The sequence below is a fragment of the Hevea brasiliensis genome, chromosome 3 (genome assembly GCF_030052815.1).
Source record: "Hevea brasiliensis isolate MT/VB/25A 57/8 chromosome 3, ASM3005281v1, whole genome shotgun sequence".
Lineage (NCBI taxonomy): Eukaryota > Viridiplantae > Streptophyta > Magnoliopsida > Malpighiales > Euphorbiaceae > Hevea > Hevea brasiliensis.
The window spans coordinates 108,441,512-108,460,842 of NC_079495.1; positions in this window are offsets into that span (position 1 = coordinate 108,441,512).

Sequence of the window (19,331 nt, forward strand, 5' to 3'; positions counted from 1 at the left end):
TCAGCTTCCACTTCTGCAAGATTTGTGGATACTGGAGTCAGCTCATCTGTCTCCTCAACTTTCCACAAGTAAGCATCTACACTGTCGTTTTGTTAAATACCCTTGGTTCGTTTTCTCAAATCTTCTTTTAAAGTTTCCTTTATATCCAGTTATATTAAGTCTTAGCATAGTCCCGAAATTATCTCCTGTGCCTTTTCTTATTCACTCGCAAAGTCCATTTATCGTCACTTAGTTTTCATTTCCTTTGAGAGTATACATTCAAGTCATAGGTGACTTAAAAATACCCTAAAGAACATATAGGCAAAAGTATTTTAACATGATAGTTTCGGGCTGAATAAATGAAAAATGATAAAAAGGATAGGTGTAACAAAAGGTCGAATAAGCTAGAAATGAGAATAAGTCAAACGAATAAGTTATGAGGTCGGGCCACGGAATGAGCCCAGGTGATAATATAATAGATCGGCAATCGAGATCAGTTCGGATTACAGGCGAGCAATTAAAAAGAGATCGGATCAAAGAGTTCTGATAAGACAATCGTGTAGAAGATCGACAAGAAGTTCGATCTTGTATCCTCCCTTTAGTTATAAGGTTTAGTGGGTTAGGAAAAGTTTTGCACGGGTTTCTTATGCCCTCACTCACTAAAATCCTTAGTTTAAAGTTCTTATAAAATGCAATTCTAATAAACACATTAAGAGTTGGGGGGAGAGTTCTTACCCGAACTCAATCTAATTTTTAACGTAACACATTAAGAGTTCGGGGGGAGAGTTCTTACCCGAGCTCGGCCTAAACTTTAAACATAATATATTTAAGAGATCGGGGGAGAGTTCCTACCCGATTCTCGACCAAAATCTTAATAAAATATGTGAAAATCGGAGGAGAGTTCTTATCCTAAATCTTCCGCTTAAAATTTTCAAACAAAATACATCAAGAGATCGGAGGAGAATTCTTAACGGAATCCTCTTAGCTTAAATCCAAAATAAAATATCCCAACTTTAATATTCGAATTAATCCCCAACAAAAATCCTTTACACAACACCTATTCACTGAAGGGTCATCTCATGTACTCGTGGTCTTAGGCAATCCTAAATAGTGAAATATTAAATATTCTTTTTATCTGCAAAGAGGATTAACATCATTCTACCCCCTAATTATCAAATTTTAATTTATGAAAAGCATAAAATTAAATCTGCTTACTCTTGTTAAGGGGCGAGGTGGGGTGCCTAACACCTTCCCCACTCATGTACGGACCCCGAACCTAGAATCTCTGTTTTTTTAAAGTGGATTTTAATTTTCAAACTGGTTTTCTTTAATTTCCCTCAAAATTAAAGTGGCGACTCCTCACTTTTCCCACTTCAGTGAGAACTCGTCCAGGAGACCGCAAAAACGCTTGCGACAGCTTGGGGATTCCACTAGAGAATTTTCACCTTAACCCTGATTTAGAGGTTCAAAAGCAGATTTAATTTTATGCTCTTCTAAATTAAAATCGTAATTAAGGGGCTCAACTTACAAAATTTGAAAGTCTTAATATATTAATTATTGTTATTCTTTCTAACCATTTTGCTTATTTTGATTGTCTTATTTATTACAGCAATCTTCGTCTAAAACTCCCCCATACAGGGAAGAGGTAAATATGTCCCTTCACACACTGATTACTTACACAATGTCCTCACACACTTTAGCTCTATACCCGGGCTTTCTTACCCTTTTAGGAAATAGGAGGGAGTCATGTAGCAGTACCCATGGGTTTTACCCCATTAGTATCTGTGAAGGCTTCTGCTCAGATTGGAAGTTGTTCCATCTACTGTGATACCCGTGGAATTTTCTCGTTAGTATCATGGCGATGGAATAGGGCTCTACTATTTACAGTAGGGACAATTTGGGAACCTGTGGCTTTAGAAAATTAGACCTTGAGCTAAACTATCACAGTAGCTGAAAACCATAGCAAACTACCTCGTAAGATAGAACTATTCAATTAGATAGTACTTACCCGGTACTAGGATTCTCCCTATTTTAGGACAAAAGGGACATACTTGCTTTCGCCTTACTCTGTCTGTATTTTTAAGTTTTTTAAATAACATGAGGGTAGTTTTGAATCATACTGTTAAGATGATCTAAACACCTTCCTACTTTGATAAGTGTATAGATATTACCATGGCAACAGTATATTTCAAAATTACCTGAATTTATTCTGCTAACTTATTTTCTCCATAGGCATTATAAATTGGAGTCTGTAAAGGATAAACGGGAACTTTAATATGGCATCCTCAAGTCAGTCAACTAAAAGAATTCCAAGGCAGGAACAGAATGCTAGACAATGGTCCAAAATGCTTCATAGTTCAAAGTCCCCACAGGTTGACGACATAGGGGCAGACGTAGGCCCATTACCTTCTTTAGATCCAAGCAAGGTTGAGGTTAGAATGACCGGTCTTAAGGATTTATCCAGCAGTTGGAAATCACTTCCCGATCATGTCAAGGAAAAGTTTGAGGAAAAGTATAGGAGGATTGCAACTTTGATACGGGTCAGAGTACAAGTGCCTGCATTAAAGGCCATGCTATCAACTTGGAATCCTAAGTATGGGTTGTTCTCCTTCGACGATATTGATACAACTCCCATTGATACAACTCCCACCATAGAAGAATATCAGACACTGTTGGAAATCCCTTATACGACGCAGAATCGGATTTATCTACACCTCGAGCACAGGCAGACTTGGAAACGGTTCGCACATATACTTAGAATCTCTGTAGAGGAAGCAAAAGCAAAAGAAACTGTCAAGGGAAGCACATGTGGGTGGTATTGGACTTACATCAAAAAGCATTTGGATCTGCATATTCAAAGCAAGCAATGGGAACAGGCTTCGTTGGCACTAGCTTTGGGAATTTACGGCCTGATCTTGTTTCCCGGACCTTTGGGAGTTATAAGTTATGGCGTCATGGAAATATTTTGGGCAGTAAAGAAGCAAAATGTCAACCCAATACCTGCAATCCTCGCAGAGACCCTTTTGACTCTGACCTATTGCTGACGACAGGGTAAGGGGACCATCAAGTATTATTCCCAATTGCTACACCTTTGGATCCTCAGCCACATCTATCCTTTGGAAACTAAGGAATTAACTTGGTATCCCGACCAGCCGCTCATAAAAAAAATGGCTAGATTGGCAATAAGTCCAAAGAATGAGCTACAATGGCAAGAGCAGATTCTAAGCTTCAACAGTTACAACTATTGCTGGAGAAAGTTATGGACTATGGGCCAACCTATTTTGTTTAGTATAGGAGATAATCACTTGGTACCTTTGATTAGATTGACCGGATACACGAGTTACTTCCCAGCTTTGGTAATGAGACAATTCGGTTCAACTCAGTTCACGCCCAATGTTGAAGGACTTCATCAAGCTCATTTCTATCATGAACTTGGTGGAGAAGAAGAACTGAAAGCGTTTCTCAAATCCTGGGAGAGGGTCACCATGATTGAACGGTCGCCTAAAGGGCCAAGTACCACAGAAGATTACCTCAGATGGAGAACAAACAGAGATCAGGGATATCAAGTTTCCGAACCAGCAGAACCTAAGGGGAGCACATCTCATCTGGAATTTCAGAAGAAGCTAGCGCCAAGTTGGTCAGCTCTCTACAGAGTTTGAGTGTCGAGAACCAGCAACTACAAGAACGGATAAGGAAGTTGGAAGACCGACAGCAAATCCTGAAAAGGAGATAAAAAGGCTCAGGGAAGAAGCAATGGCAGAAAGAGCGGAATTTGAGGAACAAGAAACACGGTGGGAGGAAGAAAAAACCTCGCTTCAAGGAGCAATAAGGGAAGCAGGAGTTCAGAATGGCAAATTGCAAGAGAAACTGGAATACCAGGAGATACTCATGGAAGAGTATAAGCAGGAAAGCAAAAAGAAGAAGCTTGAATTGAAGGAGCAGGCACAGCTTATTAATGACATTTTGAAAGAATGTGCTAAAGAAAGGAAAGAAAAAGAAAGACAAGCAACCCTTCATCAAGAGCTGAGAGAAAATGTTGACTAGCTAGAAAGAATGATAGCACAAGGGAAACAAAAGCTCCTGCCAGAATCTGAGTACGCCTTGAAGACATTCAATCCTGCCAGACAAGAAGAAAGACTCTATGAGTACCTCAAAAGATGTCATTGTATGTTAAAGAGTCTTCCTGAACCTAGACAATAGCAAAAGGTGCTATGTATGAACTGTTTGATTAATGAATTGTTTTGAACCATGTTTGGCAAAAAATGAATGAATAGTGTAACTCCCGTGGGAACTATCCTCATTAGGGTTATACGAAAAGACGAATGCGTCACATGGACAAGTATCATGGACCCGTATATGATCCCGTCATTCACTGTTGGACTATCAAGTGATGCCATGATAAAGTTGACACAATTTACCTTTTGCAGACTCTATTTCGACAGTTATTTGCCCCCGTATCCTTTGTTCAGTTAGGACCTTTAACGCTAATAGAATTTAAAACTAATTTAAAAGTTTTCCCACAGGAAATCAACATTGCTCCAGACAAAGCAAACCCGATCAAGCAAGTAGTTCAACCAAAGAGAGTGTACTTGATAAGGTCCCGGGCAAAGAAGATAATGGAAGACTAAGAACAAGTGCAGAACCTACAGGGATAAGTTTCAGAATTAAGAGACCAAGTTTTAGAGCTGATGAAATTGATAAAGGAGATGTCCCAAAATAGACCAACACCAGAACCAGATTTGCTACTACCTCCCCCACTCCCTACAATGATCGATTCCCATCAAGCTTTGACCTCTTTCACTTTTCAACCTCCTATTCCTGATCCTACGATCACTGTTAACCCAAATAATGATTTACCTATTTCCTATTATCCGGCTGTCTCAAGCTCTGAATTGCACCCCTCCATACCAATCCCTCTAGTTCACCCTACAACTTATTTCCCAATTGGGGGAATGGCTCATGCAGTAGGAGGAGAAAGTAGAGAAAGAGAAAATGAGAAGTTGTCTGCTTTAGAAGAAAGATTAAGAGCGAATAGAGGGTCTGAATATGTATGACTCAGTAGATGTGTCGTCACTGAAATTGGTACCAGATGTGGTGGTACCACCCAAGTTCAAATTTCTGGACTTCGACAAGTATATCGGAAATTCAGATTCCCACATCCATCTAGCCACTTACATAGCCAAGATGTCAGCCCTCACCGAAGATGACAGGCTTCTGGTCCATTTCTTTCACGAAAGCCTCTCCGGAGCAGCTTTGCGATGGTGCATACAACTTGATAGGAGGAAACTATGCTCCTGGAATGATTTGGCTGATGCTTTCTTGAAGCAGTATAAGTTTAACTACGACGTTGCCCCCACTAAAAGAGACCTCCAAAACCTAGTGCAGAGGGAAAGGGAAAGCTTTAAGGAGTATGCCTAGAGATGGAGAGAGAAGGTAGCAGAGGTATATCCTCAAGTTACTAACAATGAACTCTGCTCTCTGTTCATTGAAACCTTGAAGGCTCCGTACTTCAATCTGATGATCAAAAACACCTCCAATAGCTTTTCAGACATCATCCAAGTCGACGAAAGAATTAAAGCTAACCTCAGGTTAGGACGGTTGCAGGAGTTGACTGAGAACTCTGCAAAGAAAACTGCCATTTTTTGAAAGAAAAAGGAAGGTGATGTACACTCCATCACCCGACAAGCCCAACCTCTATTCCCTCAAAATAACTTTCGGCCATACCCTCTTACTCAAGGCCCGACAATAACGAACATTCCGCCCCCTTTTCCCAATTATCCTTACCCTCGCCCACAATATCTACCGCAAGCTGCTTACCACCCCAGACTGCCTACCCAACCTAATCAAATGAGTCCACCTGCTCCCCAAACCAACCCAAGACCACAAAGGAACCCTGATCCACCCCTCCCCTTTTCACTCAGTGAAATCTATCGATACTTACTTGGTATAAACCAGATATTGCCTATCCCCCTTGACCCAATTCAACCACCATATCCTAGGTGGTATGACGCTAATGCCCGATGTGAATATCATGGTGTGGCAGTAGGGCACTCGACTGATAACTGTGGAGCTCTCCGGGGAAGAGTGCAGGCCCTGATCAGAAACGGGTGGTTAAAAATTGAAGGAAATGGCTCTCTTCCCAACGTCACTTCAAACCCATTGCCTAATCACTGTACAGGCAATGGCGTAAATATGATAGAACCTTCGGATGAAAGGTCGGCTTTGAAGGTAGATCAGCTGATTCCTCATTTCGAGGAAATTTTTACAATGGCAGTTAGAGAGGGATACCCCTGCCCTCATGCATCCGGGTCGGAAAGTGATACAGGATGCCCCTACCATGGAGGAGCAGCTGGTCATGAGCTGCATAACTGTGACGAATTTCGGCAGAAAGTTTGGAGAATGCTGTCGCTCAAAACTTTGAGATGTCAGCAGAGGTCGAGGATGGAGGGTGAAGTAAACACAGCCAGGTTCAGCTGAGATGTCTCTACCCCCAATCCAAGATTAATCTTCTCTGCTCCCAACACATCAACAACACCAACACCACCAATAACGATCATCCGAATCCCGCCTCAACTCCCAGTCACCAACACCCATGCAGTGCCCTGGAATTACAATCTCCAAGTGTTTACTCAGGGTGCATCCAGCAGCACTCCAACCCCTACCCTCAACCATACCCACACTTAACCTATCGACCCTCCTAAGCCCTACTTCACTCCTCACGAGCATTTTAAAATGACCTACACAGGACCATCCAACAATGCTACTCCCCAACCTAACCCAAAACCTGTCACAACCAGTAACTCCTTCCCACAAGATTAGGAAATAGAGTTCATAACCTGGAGTGGGAGATGTTACGGGAATGATGAGGCTGAAAAGAAGAATGGAAAAGTAAAAATGGGAGAGCCGCAAGAAAATATGGAGGATGGGGCTGTGAGGGTTGAGAAAGGGAAACCTGCTGAACAAAAAGAAGAGGAAGAACTGTTGCTACAAATAATGAAGCAGAGTGAGTATGACATCATTGAGCAACTGAGAAAGACGCCTGCTCGAATTTCCTTGCTGTCACTAATTCTAAGCTCGGAGGTGCATCGCCATGCCTTGCAGAAAGTTCTGGACCAGGCCTTTGTAAATCCCAATATCACACCGGGGCAATTCGAGAAAATAGTTGGGCAAATTTAGGCGTCCAGTTTTGTCACTTTCTCGGAAGATGAAATAGACCCGGCTAGCTTGAAGCATACCAAAGCTTTGCATGTGACAGTCAAATGTAAAGGGTGCATAGTTGCCAACGTCCTAATTGACAATAGATCTGCCCTTAATGTTTTACCTAATACCACCTTGACAAGACTGCCTGTTGATCCATCAGCCATACGCCAAAGTGCCATGGTGATAAGAGCCTTTGACGGTACAAAAAGGGAGGTACTCGAGGATATCGATTTGCAGCTACAGATCGGGGCATGCACTTTTAATGTCATATTCCAAGTGATGAATATTGAGCCGGCATACACCATGCTATTGGGGAGACCCTGGATCCATTCGGCAAACGTCGTGCCTTCGACTTTGCATCAGAGGATCAAGTACATCATGGGCAGCAAAATCATCACAGTGAGAGGGGATGAAGCCATGCTAGTCACCAAGCCTCAATCGGTTCCTTATGTGGAAACAACTGAAAGATCCTTAGAAAGTTCTTTCCAAGCACTCGAATTACAAGGAACTCCCCCGAGGAATGAAGGGACTGCAGCTATGGTTGTGAAGGTGATGTTTAAAAGCGGCTATGAGAAGGGCAAGGGATTGGGCACCGCATTATAAGGAATTGTTGAACCTATACCAACTATTTAGAAGATCGGCCACTTTGGCTTGGGGTATGAGGAAGATGCTCTTGTGGATGGGAGATTCTGGATGAGGAATATGCTCCGGGATCAAAGATTTGATCGAAAATTCGGGAAGATGAAAGTTATACAGAAAATCATAGATATTTTCACCAAACCAATCATCGAGAATCCAGAAGAAAGTGAAGAATCTCCTGAAGAATCATCTGTCGATGTCATACAACTGAACTCCCTGTCCGTGGCATTGATCTCACCAATCACTGAGGGGCAAGAGCTGGATAATTGGGAAGCAGAAGACATTCCTGTGCTCAATCTCGAGTAAAGTACATTTTGTTATCAACACTTGATCATTTTGTCCATGGTGACAAGTGTAGTGCTGTAAATGGACCCTTTTCTTATGATTGAACATATTAATGAATTAATAGCTCATTTTGTATCCAATTCTCTTTTTCTCTCGCCATTAAAATCCATTTTTTAATATATACTCCACTTTTATTTCTTCAGGACCATTGACCAATTCACACCTAATAATTCAATTGACTCAGAAATTCCTTATGTTAACTTTGAATCTCCCATAACTGCCATTGCTTCAAGTGATTCTGAAGAAGAACCTGTAGAAGAATGACGCGAAAGAGATGAGCCTTCCCTAGTGCCTTGTGGGGATGAAACGCACACCATAAAATCTAAAGGGAACTTAAGGTTGTGAATAACGGAGAATTAGAAAGTATGGTCAGTTTGCTCAAGGAATTCCTAGATGTATTCTCGTGGAGCCATGATGATATGCCCGGATTGGATCCTCAGATAGTAACGCACAAGATCCCCCTGATTCCTGGGACAATTCCAGTGAAACAGAAATTGAGAAGAATGAACCCCGATACGCTGCTCAAAGTCAGGGATGAAGTTAAAAAGCAATATGATGCTGGATTCTTGGAAGTGGTCAAATACCCTCAGTGGATTGCTAATATTGTCCCAGTAATGAAGAATGATGGAAGAGTCAGGGTATGTGTTAATTACAGGGATCTCAATAAGGCAAGCTTGAATGATGATTTCCCTCTCCCACACATAGATGTTCTAGTAGACAACGTTGCAGGACTGGGTAGATGTTCATGTATCAATGGGGCATCAAGGTATAACCAAATCCCCATGGATGAAGAGGACAAAGATAAGACTGCATTTATCACCCAGTGGGGGGTATTCTGTTATCGGGTTATGCCCTTTGGGTTAAAGAATGCCGGAGCTACCTACCAACGCGCTATGGTCACATTATTCCACGATATGATGCACAAAGAAGTAGAAGTGTATATGGATGATATGATTATTAAGTCCAGAGAGGGAGAAAGTCATGCACAAGTGTTGAGAAAGGTGTTCGAAAGGCTCAAGAAGTATCAACTGAAACTGAACCCAGCTTAGTGTGTGTTTGGGGCCGGGTCTGGTAAGCTATTGGGATTCATAGTAAGTGAGAAGGGAATAGAAGTGGATCTAGACAAAGTTTGAGCCATTTAAGAAATGCCATCCCCAAAGACAGAAAGGGAGGTGTGCAGTTTCCTAGGAAAGTTGAACTACATCTTGAGATTCATTTCCAATCCCACTGCTAAAGCTGAGCCCATTTTTAAGCTACTCAAGAAGAATAACACCGCTCAATGGGATCGAGTTTGTCAAGAGGCTTTTGAAAAGATTAAACAGTACCTGTCAAATATGCTAATATTGGTTCCTCCAGTGGCGGGAAAGCCGTTGATTCTGTACATGGCAGTTCAGCAGAGTTCGAAGGGGTGTGTTCTGGGATAGCATGATGACACAGGATGAAAGGAAAGAGCCATTTACTATTTGAGTAAGAAATTCAACGATTGCGAGTCGAGATACTCATTCCTGGAGAAAACTTGTTGCACATTGGCATGGACGGCAAATCGGCTCAAGCACTACATGTTGAATCATAAATCATGGCTCATCTCCAGAATGGACCCAATCAAGTATGTATTTGAAAGCTCGTTCATGCCAGGGAGGATAGCAAAATGGCAAGTTATACTTTCTCAATATGACATTGTCTACATAACCAGAAAGGCAGTGAAGGGGAGCGTGATTGCTGATCTCCTGGTAGAAAACCCGATCCAGGATTATAAAGCTCTGGATTTTGAATTCTCCGATGAGTATGTTAATGAAGTCAGCAATGATGACAAAGAAACAACTGATGTATGGGAAATATATTTTGACGGAGCAGTCAATTTGTCCAGTAATGGGATTGGAGTAGTTTTGATATCCCCTGATGGAAAACACTTCCCAACAGCTATCAAACTGAGGTTCGACTGTACCAATAACGTTGTGAAATATGAAGCCTGTGTGATGGGTTTACAGGCTACCATCGAAATGAAGGTCAGGAAGTTAGAGGTGTATGGAGATTCGGCTTTGATCATTTACCAAGTTAAAGGGGAATGGCAAACTAAAGACCCAAAACTGATCCCATATCAAAAGTATCTCCTAGAATTGATCAAGAAATTCGAAGAGATTTCCTTCACTCACCTCAACCGTGATAAGAACCGATTCGCCGATGCCTTAGCCACCCTAGTTATCATGGCTCAGATAGAAGAGGGACAGACAACACAAGTGTTGCAAATCAAAGCAAGGAGTGAGTCGACTTACTGCTTCATGATCGAAGATGAAACAGATGGTAAGCCCTGGTATCATGACATCCAGGTCTATATCAAGACCAGGAAATACCCTCCCGGAGCAAGCAGGAATGAAAGAAGGATGATCAGAAGATTAGCACTGGGATACTTCCCCAGTGGGGAAATTTTGTACAAAAGAAGCTCCAATGGTGAATTGTTAAGGTGCGTGGAAGCAAAAGAAGCAAGGAGGATCCTTTTTGAGACTCATGAGGGGAATTGCGCTACTCACGCCAATGGGCATATGATGGCCAAGCAAATTATGAGACGGGGATATTTCTGGACCACTTTGGAAAAAGACTGCATCGAGCACTTTTGGAAGTGTCATAAATGTCAAATCTATGCTGATCTAATAAATGTCCCGCCTCATCAGTTGTTTAATCTTGTCTCACCTTGGCCTTTCGCAATGTGGGGCATTGACATAATTGGTCCTATTAATCTCAAGGCATCTAATGGGCACAGGTTCATCTTAGTGGCTATTGACTACTTTTCCAAATGGGTCGAAGCAACGTCATATGCACATATCACGCAAAATACATTCCTCAAATTTTTCAAGAATAATATTATCTGCAGACATGGTCTCCCCAGTGAAATTATCACTGACAATGCTAAGAAATTGAATGGCCCAAAGATCCGAAATTTGTGTGACCAGTGCAAAATCAAGCATCTCAACTGTTCACCATACCGTCCCCAGATGAACGGGGCAGTGGAAGCCACTAATAAAAACCTCAAGAGAATAATTAGAAAGATGACCGTCACCTATAGAGATTGGCATGATATGCTTCCCTTCGCCCTTCATGCTTATCGGACCTCTGTGAGAACATCGACTGGGGCAACTCCATACTCATTGTTCTATGGTATGGAAGTTATTTTACCTATAGAGGTAGAAATTCCTTCCCTGAGAGTTCTAAAAGAGTCGAGAATCGATGAGTTCGAATGGATTCAATCGAGGTTAGATCAGCTGAATCTCACAGACGAGAAAAGAATAGCAGCAGCATGTCATGGGCAATTATACCAAAGAAGAATGGCTAGAGCATTCAATAAAGACGTTCGCCCACGCGAATTCCAATTGGGAGATCTGGTTTTGAAAAAGATCCTCCCAAATCAAAATGATCCTCGGGGCAAATGGTCACCAATTTACGAAGGACCCTATGTGGTTAAAAAGGTATTTTCTGACGGAGCACTGATCTTGACTCATATGGACGGTGAAGAATTCCCAAGACCTGTGAATGTAGATGCTGTAAAGAGATATTATGCCTGAGCAAAATAAAAAAAAATATAGGAGTGAAAACCCGAAAGGGCGCTCCTAGCAAAATGTGTGAAAAAGGGCGAAAACCCACAAGGGTGCTTTCTGCAAAATGAGTAAAGGGTGAAAACCTGAAAGGGCATCCTGAAAAAGTGAGTTAAAAAAAAAATCAAATCATCCTCTAGGAGTGAAAACCAGAAAGGGTGCTCCTAGGACCAGAAAACAGAGAAATAAGGAAGGGAGCCCGAGATCAGAAGAGGTAATAAGTCACCACGACACCAGCATTTGTCAGAAGATTACTTGAAATAGTAGCAGCCAAGGGAGTTCAAAGGTAGTTACAAGGAATTTATGAGATCTATTCTTGTACCCTTTCCCTTTGAAATTGTACCTTTATTTTTAAGCCATAATAAAATTACTCCTTCACTCTAATTTATTTTTCTTATCTACCATTCATTTATGTGCTATTAATTCGTTAAAACTTTATTATAAGATCAGGATTTGAATATTAATAACCCCATGTACTTTGCTATGAGATTTGCAGGGGATGAACGATGGCCAGACAAAAAAGAAAAAAAAAATCTAGGAGTGAGAACCCAAAAGGGCACTCCTAGCAAAATGTGTAAAAGAGAGAGTGAAAACCCGCAAAGGGCGCTTTCTGCAAAATAAGTGAGGAGCCAAAACCCGAAAGGGTGTTCCGGAAAAGTGAGTAAAAGAGGAAATTGTAGGCCAAGCCTTGGGACTCGTTCTGACCTTCTCCATTAATCATCTATCTTCATGACCTTGTTAAGTACATTTTGATTGGACGAACATCTTGTGTCAGGTTTGCTTTGCTTTGTTAGTTTTAATTTCCTGTTATCAACCTCTGATTCCTTAATCCAAGTTGATTTTAATTTTCAGCATTTTAAATTTCTGTTATCAACCTCTGGTTCCTTGATCCAAGTTGATGTTAATTTTTAGCTTTTTAAATTCTTATTATCAACCTCTGGTTCCTTGATCCAAGTTGATTTTAATTTTCAGCATTTTAAATTCCTGTTATCAACCTCTAGTTCCTTGATCTAAGTTGATTTTAATTTTCAGCATTTTAAATTTTTGTTATCAACCTCTAATTCCTTGATCCAAGTTGATTTTAATTTTTAGCATTTCAATTTCCTGTTATCAACCTCTAATTCCTTGATCCAAGTTGATTTTAATTTTCAGCATTTTAAATTCTTGTCATCAACCTCTGGTTCCTTGATCCAAGTTGATTTTAATTTTCAGTATTTTAAATTCCTGTTATCAACCTCTGATTCCTTAACCTAAGTTGATTTTAATTTTCAGCATTTTAAATACCTGTTATCAACCTCTGGTTCTCTGATCTAAGTTGATTTTAATTTTTAGCATTTCAATTTCCTGTTATCAACCTCTGGTTCCTTGATCCAAGTTGATTTTAATTTTTCAGCATTTTAATTTTCGGCCATCAATCTCTGATTCCTTGATCCAAGTTGATTTTAATTTTTAGCATTTCAATTTCCTGTTATCAACCTCTGGTTCCTTGACCCAAGTTGATTTTAATTTTCAGCATTTTAAATTCTTGTTATCAACTTTTGGTTTCCTGATCCAAGTTGATTTTAATTTTTAGCATTTCAATTTCCTGTTATCAACCTCTGATTCCTTGATCCAAGTTGATTTTAATTTTCAGCATTTTAAATTCCTGTCATCAACCTCTGGGTTCAAGATCCAAGTTGATTTTAATTTTTAGTATTTCAATTTCCTGTTATCAACCTCTGGGTTCAAGATCCAAGTTGATTTTAATTTTCAGCATTTTAATTTCCTGTTATCAAGCTCTAGTTCCTTGATCCAAGTTGATTTTAATTTTCAGTACTTTAAATTCCTGTCATCAACCTCTGGGTTCAAGATCCAAGTTGATTTTACTTTTCGGCTTTTTAATTTTCATCATTTAATTTTCATCATTGATCTCTGGTTCTAATATTCCAACCACCCAAAATATGATTTTGAATCTTTACATAATTCCTATACAAGAGAATTTCATTCTCTTTAATAGAAATTAAGTAAAGAGGAGCAGCTGTAGACACCATATTTTGGCCGACCTTCGAAGTCAAGGAACTTTTAAACTTTTAACTTTATTATCCGCTCACAACCGATGTCCCCAATCACAAATGACTTTTTCGGACTCACCGATTGCTCATCCCTGAAACAAACCGATCTCACACTCAAGTTAAATAGTTTTCCGATCTCTTGGTCTTTGTCAGATGAAATCGAGACAATATCAGGTCTCCGGACCATCCAATCCTGCCTACCAATGTTTTCCGATCTCTCTTAGTTCAAACATCACAAAGCTTCGCTTGACTAATGTTATGATCGGGCTTCTCACTTGAATGCCCCAGATATTCCCCAAAATAAAGTTAAGGTTTCTATCCGGTCTAATAATGGTTTCGATCTTAAAAGTTTAAGTCACTGTCAGACCTTTGTAATTCTAATATTTTAAAGTTTCACCCGGCATTTGGTCATGACTTAGTCCGATCTCATGTTCAGGTGTAATGTTTTTCCGATCTTTTATCACTACAAGAAATGTTAAAAATAACTACGAAAATTACCGACTACAGAATTTCGTTGGTAATTTACCGACGAATTACCGACTCTTTACTGATTAAAAAGAGAAATAAAATTTAAACTAATTTTTACCGATGAAATTACCGACTAAAACTTTACCGACGATGTAATTTCATAGGTAAAAGTGGTGCCTAACATTAGCGGCAAAATTAGCGACCAAATAATAAAATAACGACCAAATGTTTCGTCGGTAATTACCAACGAAATGCTTTTCGTAGGTAATAGTAAGAAAAAAATAGAAAATAAAATTTTAAAAAAAATACCTACGAAAAATTTTTCGTTGATAATTACCAACGAAAAGTTTTTCGTTGGTAATATTAAGAAAAAAATAGAGAAGAAAATTTCTAAAAAGCTAAAAAATTTTACCTACGAATTTTTTTCTTTGGTAATTACCAATGAAATGTTTTTCATAGGTAATATTAAGGTGAAAATAAAGAAGAAAAAAAATCTAAAAAGCTTGAAAAAATTTTAGCTACGAATTTTTTTCGTCGATAATTACCAACGAAACGCTTTTCATAGGTAATATTAAGGAGAAAATAGAAAATAAATTTTTTTAAAAAAATACCAATGAAAAATTTGTCGTCGGTAATTACTAACGAAAAGTTTTTCGTAGGTAATATTAAGACAAAATAGAGAAGAAAATTTCTTAAAAACTAAAAAAAATACCTACGAAAAATTTTTCGTCAGTAATTACCAATGAAAAGCTTTTCGTAGGTAATATTAAGGAGAAAATAGGGAAAACAAATTCTAAAAAACTAAAAAAAATTTACCTACGAAAAAATTTTAGTCGGTAATTACCAATAAAAAGCTTTTCGTAGGTAATATTTAGGAGAAAATAGAGCAAAAAAATTCTAAAAAATTTTACCCACGAAAAGTATTTCGTCAGTAATTACCAACGAAATACTTTTCGTAGGTAATATTAAGAAGAAAATAGGAAAAAAAATTTTAAAAAGCTCAAAAAATTTTAGCTACGAATTATTTTCGTCGGTAATTATCAACAAAACGGTTTTCGTAGGTAATATTAAAGAGAAAATAGAAAATAAAATTAAAAAAAATACCTACAAAAAATTTGTCGTCGGTAATTACCAATGAAAAGCTTTTCGTAGGTAATATTTTGGAGAAAATAGAGAAAAAATTCTAAAAAATTAAAAAAATTTACCTATGAAAAGTATTTCATCAGTAATTACCAACGAAATACTTTTCGTAGGTAATATTAAAAAGAAAATAAGAAAAAATTTTTTAAAAAACTTAAAAAATTTTAGCTACGAATTGTTTTCGTCGGTAATTACCAACGAAACGATTTTCGTAGATAATATTAAGGAGAATTTGAAAATAAAATTTTAAAAAAATACCTACGATATATATTTAGTCGGTAATTCGTCGATAATTCACAAAAAATATGAAATTCTCACATCGTTTGAGAATAGATTGGAGGGTAGTGAGTTTGTCTATAAAAAGAGAACTACTCTCAAACATAGAGCAATTGTGGCATAGTCACATATATGAGGCCTACGTTGGGCCCCACTAGTAATTTTTTTTAAGTCAATTAAATCTTAAAAAATTATAAATTAAAATAATTAATATTTAATATTTAATTTAAAAATTAAAAAATTAAAATAAAAAAAAATTTTAAAAATTAATTTGAAAATTTTAAATTAAATTAAATTAAATTTTAAATTAAATTAAATTTAAAAGTTAATTTAAATTAAAAAAATTAAAAATTAAATTAAATTAAAAAGTAATGACTAAATTAAAAAATATTAAATAAAAATTAGCTATGAAAATTTTTTTTTGTTGGTAATTACCAACGAAAAATTTTGTCGGTAAATAGTCGGTAATTTATAAGAATAAAATCTCCTATGAAATGACCTACAAAAAAATTTAAATTTATCTACAAAATAATTAGTAGGTAAAATTAGCGACAATATTTTTTTTATCGGTAAATTTAGCGACAACATTTTTGTCATCGGTAAAAATTACCTACGCTAGTATTTGTGGATAAAAAAATTTCGTTGGTAATCACTTATTACCTACGAAATTTCAGTATATTTGGTCGGTAATTTTTGTAGCTATTTTTTAAATTTCTTATAGTGATATACTCTGATTAATAGTCGCTTTCAAGTTTAATATTCAACTACGTTCAATCAATTAAGTACTCAGACAATTTGGATGCTTTTCGATCTCATAAAAAAAATTGAACGTAAAAAAAGAGGACTTTAATTCATTTCAAAATAAAAATATACAAGTCATTCAGTCAAAGGATCTCCCCCAGCTTGCTCCCTGGGTACATTATCAGCTCTCTGATCCTCTCCCTCTCTCTCAGGCTCCTCGTCGCTCTCCTCTTCGGCCTCTGGAATGAGCTGATTCATCCAAGAGAAGTCCTCCTCAGGGTAACGCTTCCTCAGCTCGGCCAGGAGGTCATTATGGGCGTTCACATATGCCCCAGCCTCTTTTGTTGTGCTTTCCTCTTCCTTGGCCTGGACCTCCTCTTCCTTCGCCTGCAGCTCCTCCTCCTTCACCCGAAGTTCCTCGAAAAATGAGCTAGATCGGTAGATCGACCAGCCAGAGAAACTTCAAGTTCTTACTCCACTTCAGTTATCCTCTGTAACACCCCTAAGTTCGGTAGTGCGTTCTGCTGCTCCAGTGACCAGTGCTGTCCGGACAGCTAGGATGCCTAGAACCACACTTTAATATGAGTGAGGAGACATAAAATAATGAAATACAAGAAAAGAAAATACAAGAAAAACAAAGGAAAAATAATAGCAAAGAAATGTGATCAAGTTAAACGAGCCGGGAAACCTAACGATGGGTGACCGCACTGGGAAGTAACGGCGTGGACCGTTGGATCGCCCTCGGATCATGGGGAACCTCGAAAACATTTTTGGGACATAAATAGACCCTTGTTGAAGAATAAATATCATTATAAATATCAAAGAAAAATTAAATAATTAGTACAAAGAAAAGTGAGAAATCGAAAACAGACAAAACCAGAATACCGAAAAATCAGAATGCCAATTCGAGCAGGGCATTATGGTCATTTGACATCCCGAAGTGTCTTTTGACCTAAATGTCCATTAAAAATAAATAGTATTACACTTAGAAAATAAAATGAAAAATTAAATTGGTGGTACCTAAAATAAATAGTGGAAATTATGGGTTAAATGTGGAATAAATGAATAATTACTTTATTATATGATTAAGTGACTAAGTGGACCACTAAGGGGATTAATTAAATACATAGTGGGACATGTGTACACTTAAAATGCAGCTGAATAAGTCATCTTCCTCATTTGCATTCAAATTGCCGAATTGAAGAGTGGAGGAAACTCCATAGCCATTTTTCATGCAAGCTTTCTTAACTCTCCATTTTCAACTCCAACCTCTTAGTGTTCTTCATTAAACTTTGTCTACACATCACAAGGAAGATATTGATACTAATTTTGAGAAGTTTGATGAAGGTTTAGCAAGTTACAATTAAAGGTAAGTTTGCATTTTTGAGAATTTCTTTGTTAAAGTTTATGTTCATGTTATGGGTGTTGGTTTGGTGAAGGAAAATTTTGAGTTTGAAGGGTTATTGTTGTTGCCATTTTGGACAGCCATGGGTCACGTTTTTTATGAGGTATTTGTGTATATAATTGATGAGAAATAATGTTAATCATGGTGATTTAGTAACCTAGTGATTTAATGCATGTATATATGGTGAATGATGCACTTTGATGGGAATTGGCATATGGTACGGCAATGTGATGTTGATGAATGAATTGTGGCAGCTTGTGGACACTTGAATAATGGTGTATATTGAAGGGAGTGTGGGCAGCATATTGACCTAGAAGGATTGATGATATGTATGTCAATTTACATTGTAAAGTGTATGTAAAGTTTATAATGTTTAGGTGTGTTTGTAATGGTACTTAGAAATTGTAATTGTGAATGATATTTGGTGTGTTGAGGGTGATTGGAATCTGCCCAAAATAATGCTAATGTTATGTAGAAAATGTTGTTGGTAATGTGCCAAAACAGTTTGGTAGGGTATGGAAGTAAACCTTGCAAAGGTAAGTGTGTGTTTGAAGTTGGGATGTGAATTGCATATTGAGGGCAGTGTATATTTTAGCCTATAACCTTGAATGTGTAACCTCAATTGGTATGAGACCAATTTGAGGTGAAACTAGGCACAAAATGTGCCAACTTTCATTGAGAAACCATGCCAAAATTCTGCTTGCAAGGTGACCTAAAAAAATGACCAATTCGGATTAGGTGCAATTAGGACCTGAAAAATGACCAATTGGGCAGCAGTGAGTGTTTAGGCCATAACTCACTCAAACCAGGTCCAATTGACCTGAAATTTTAACCAAGAATAGTTAAGACCCATACCTACAAGTCTTATGAAGACACCAAAGCCCAGAAATGACCATAAGCAAGTCAAACAACTTGCACAAGTTCGGGTCCAAAAACTCGCAGAACAAAAATTTACCAATTTGACCTACAATTGACCTAAAATGGTACCATTTGACCAGCAAGAGTGTAATGACCATAACTTGGTCTACTTAACTCGGATTGACCTGAAATTTTGCCCCGCGTGCAATAAGACCTAGATCTACAAGTTTGTAGTTTCTACCGAAAACCGAGGGAACTAGATCGTCCGGTTAGGTCAAACCAGTGTTAGAATCCAAAGAATTTGCATTAAAATGCACTAAGCAAGGAAATGACTTTGGTAAAACATACCAAACCTAAAACCCTATCAAATGTGACATATTAACGACACTAAAACCTAATTTACCTAAAACGCAACGAGGGTCGGTATATTATGTGATTAAGTGAATAATTGAGTTCAGTGCATTATTTACCAAACACCTTCGATAGAGTCAGTTTAAATTAGTAATCAAACACTTCAAATTGTGTTTCTCGATTAAAGACTCAGAAAAGGGAAGGAAACATCGAGTCGGATCGAGGGGACGATCATCGAGGTTTGTGCACAACAACTGTTTCTTTTTAAGTATTTTCAATGGAAATAATTAT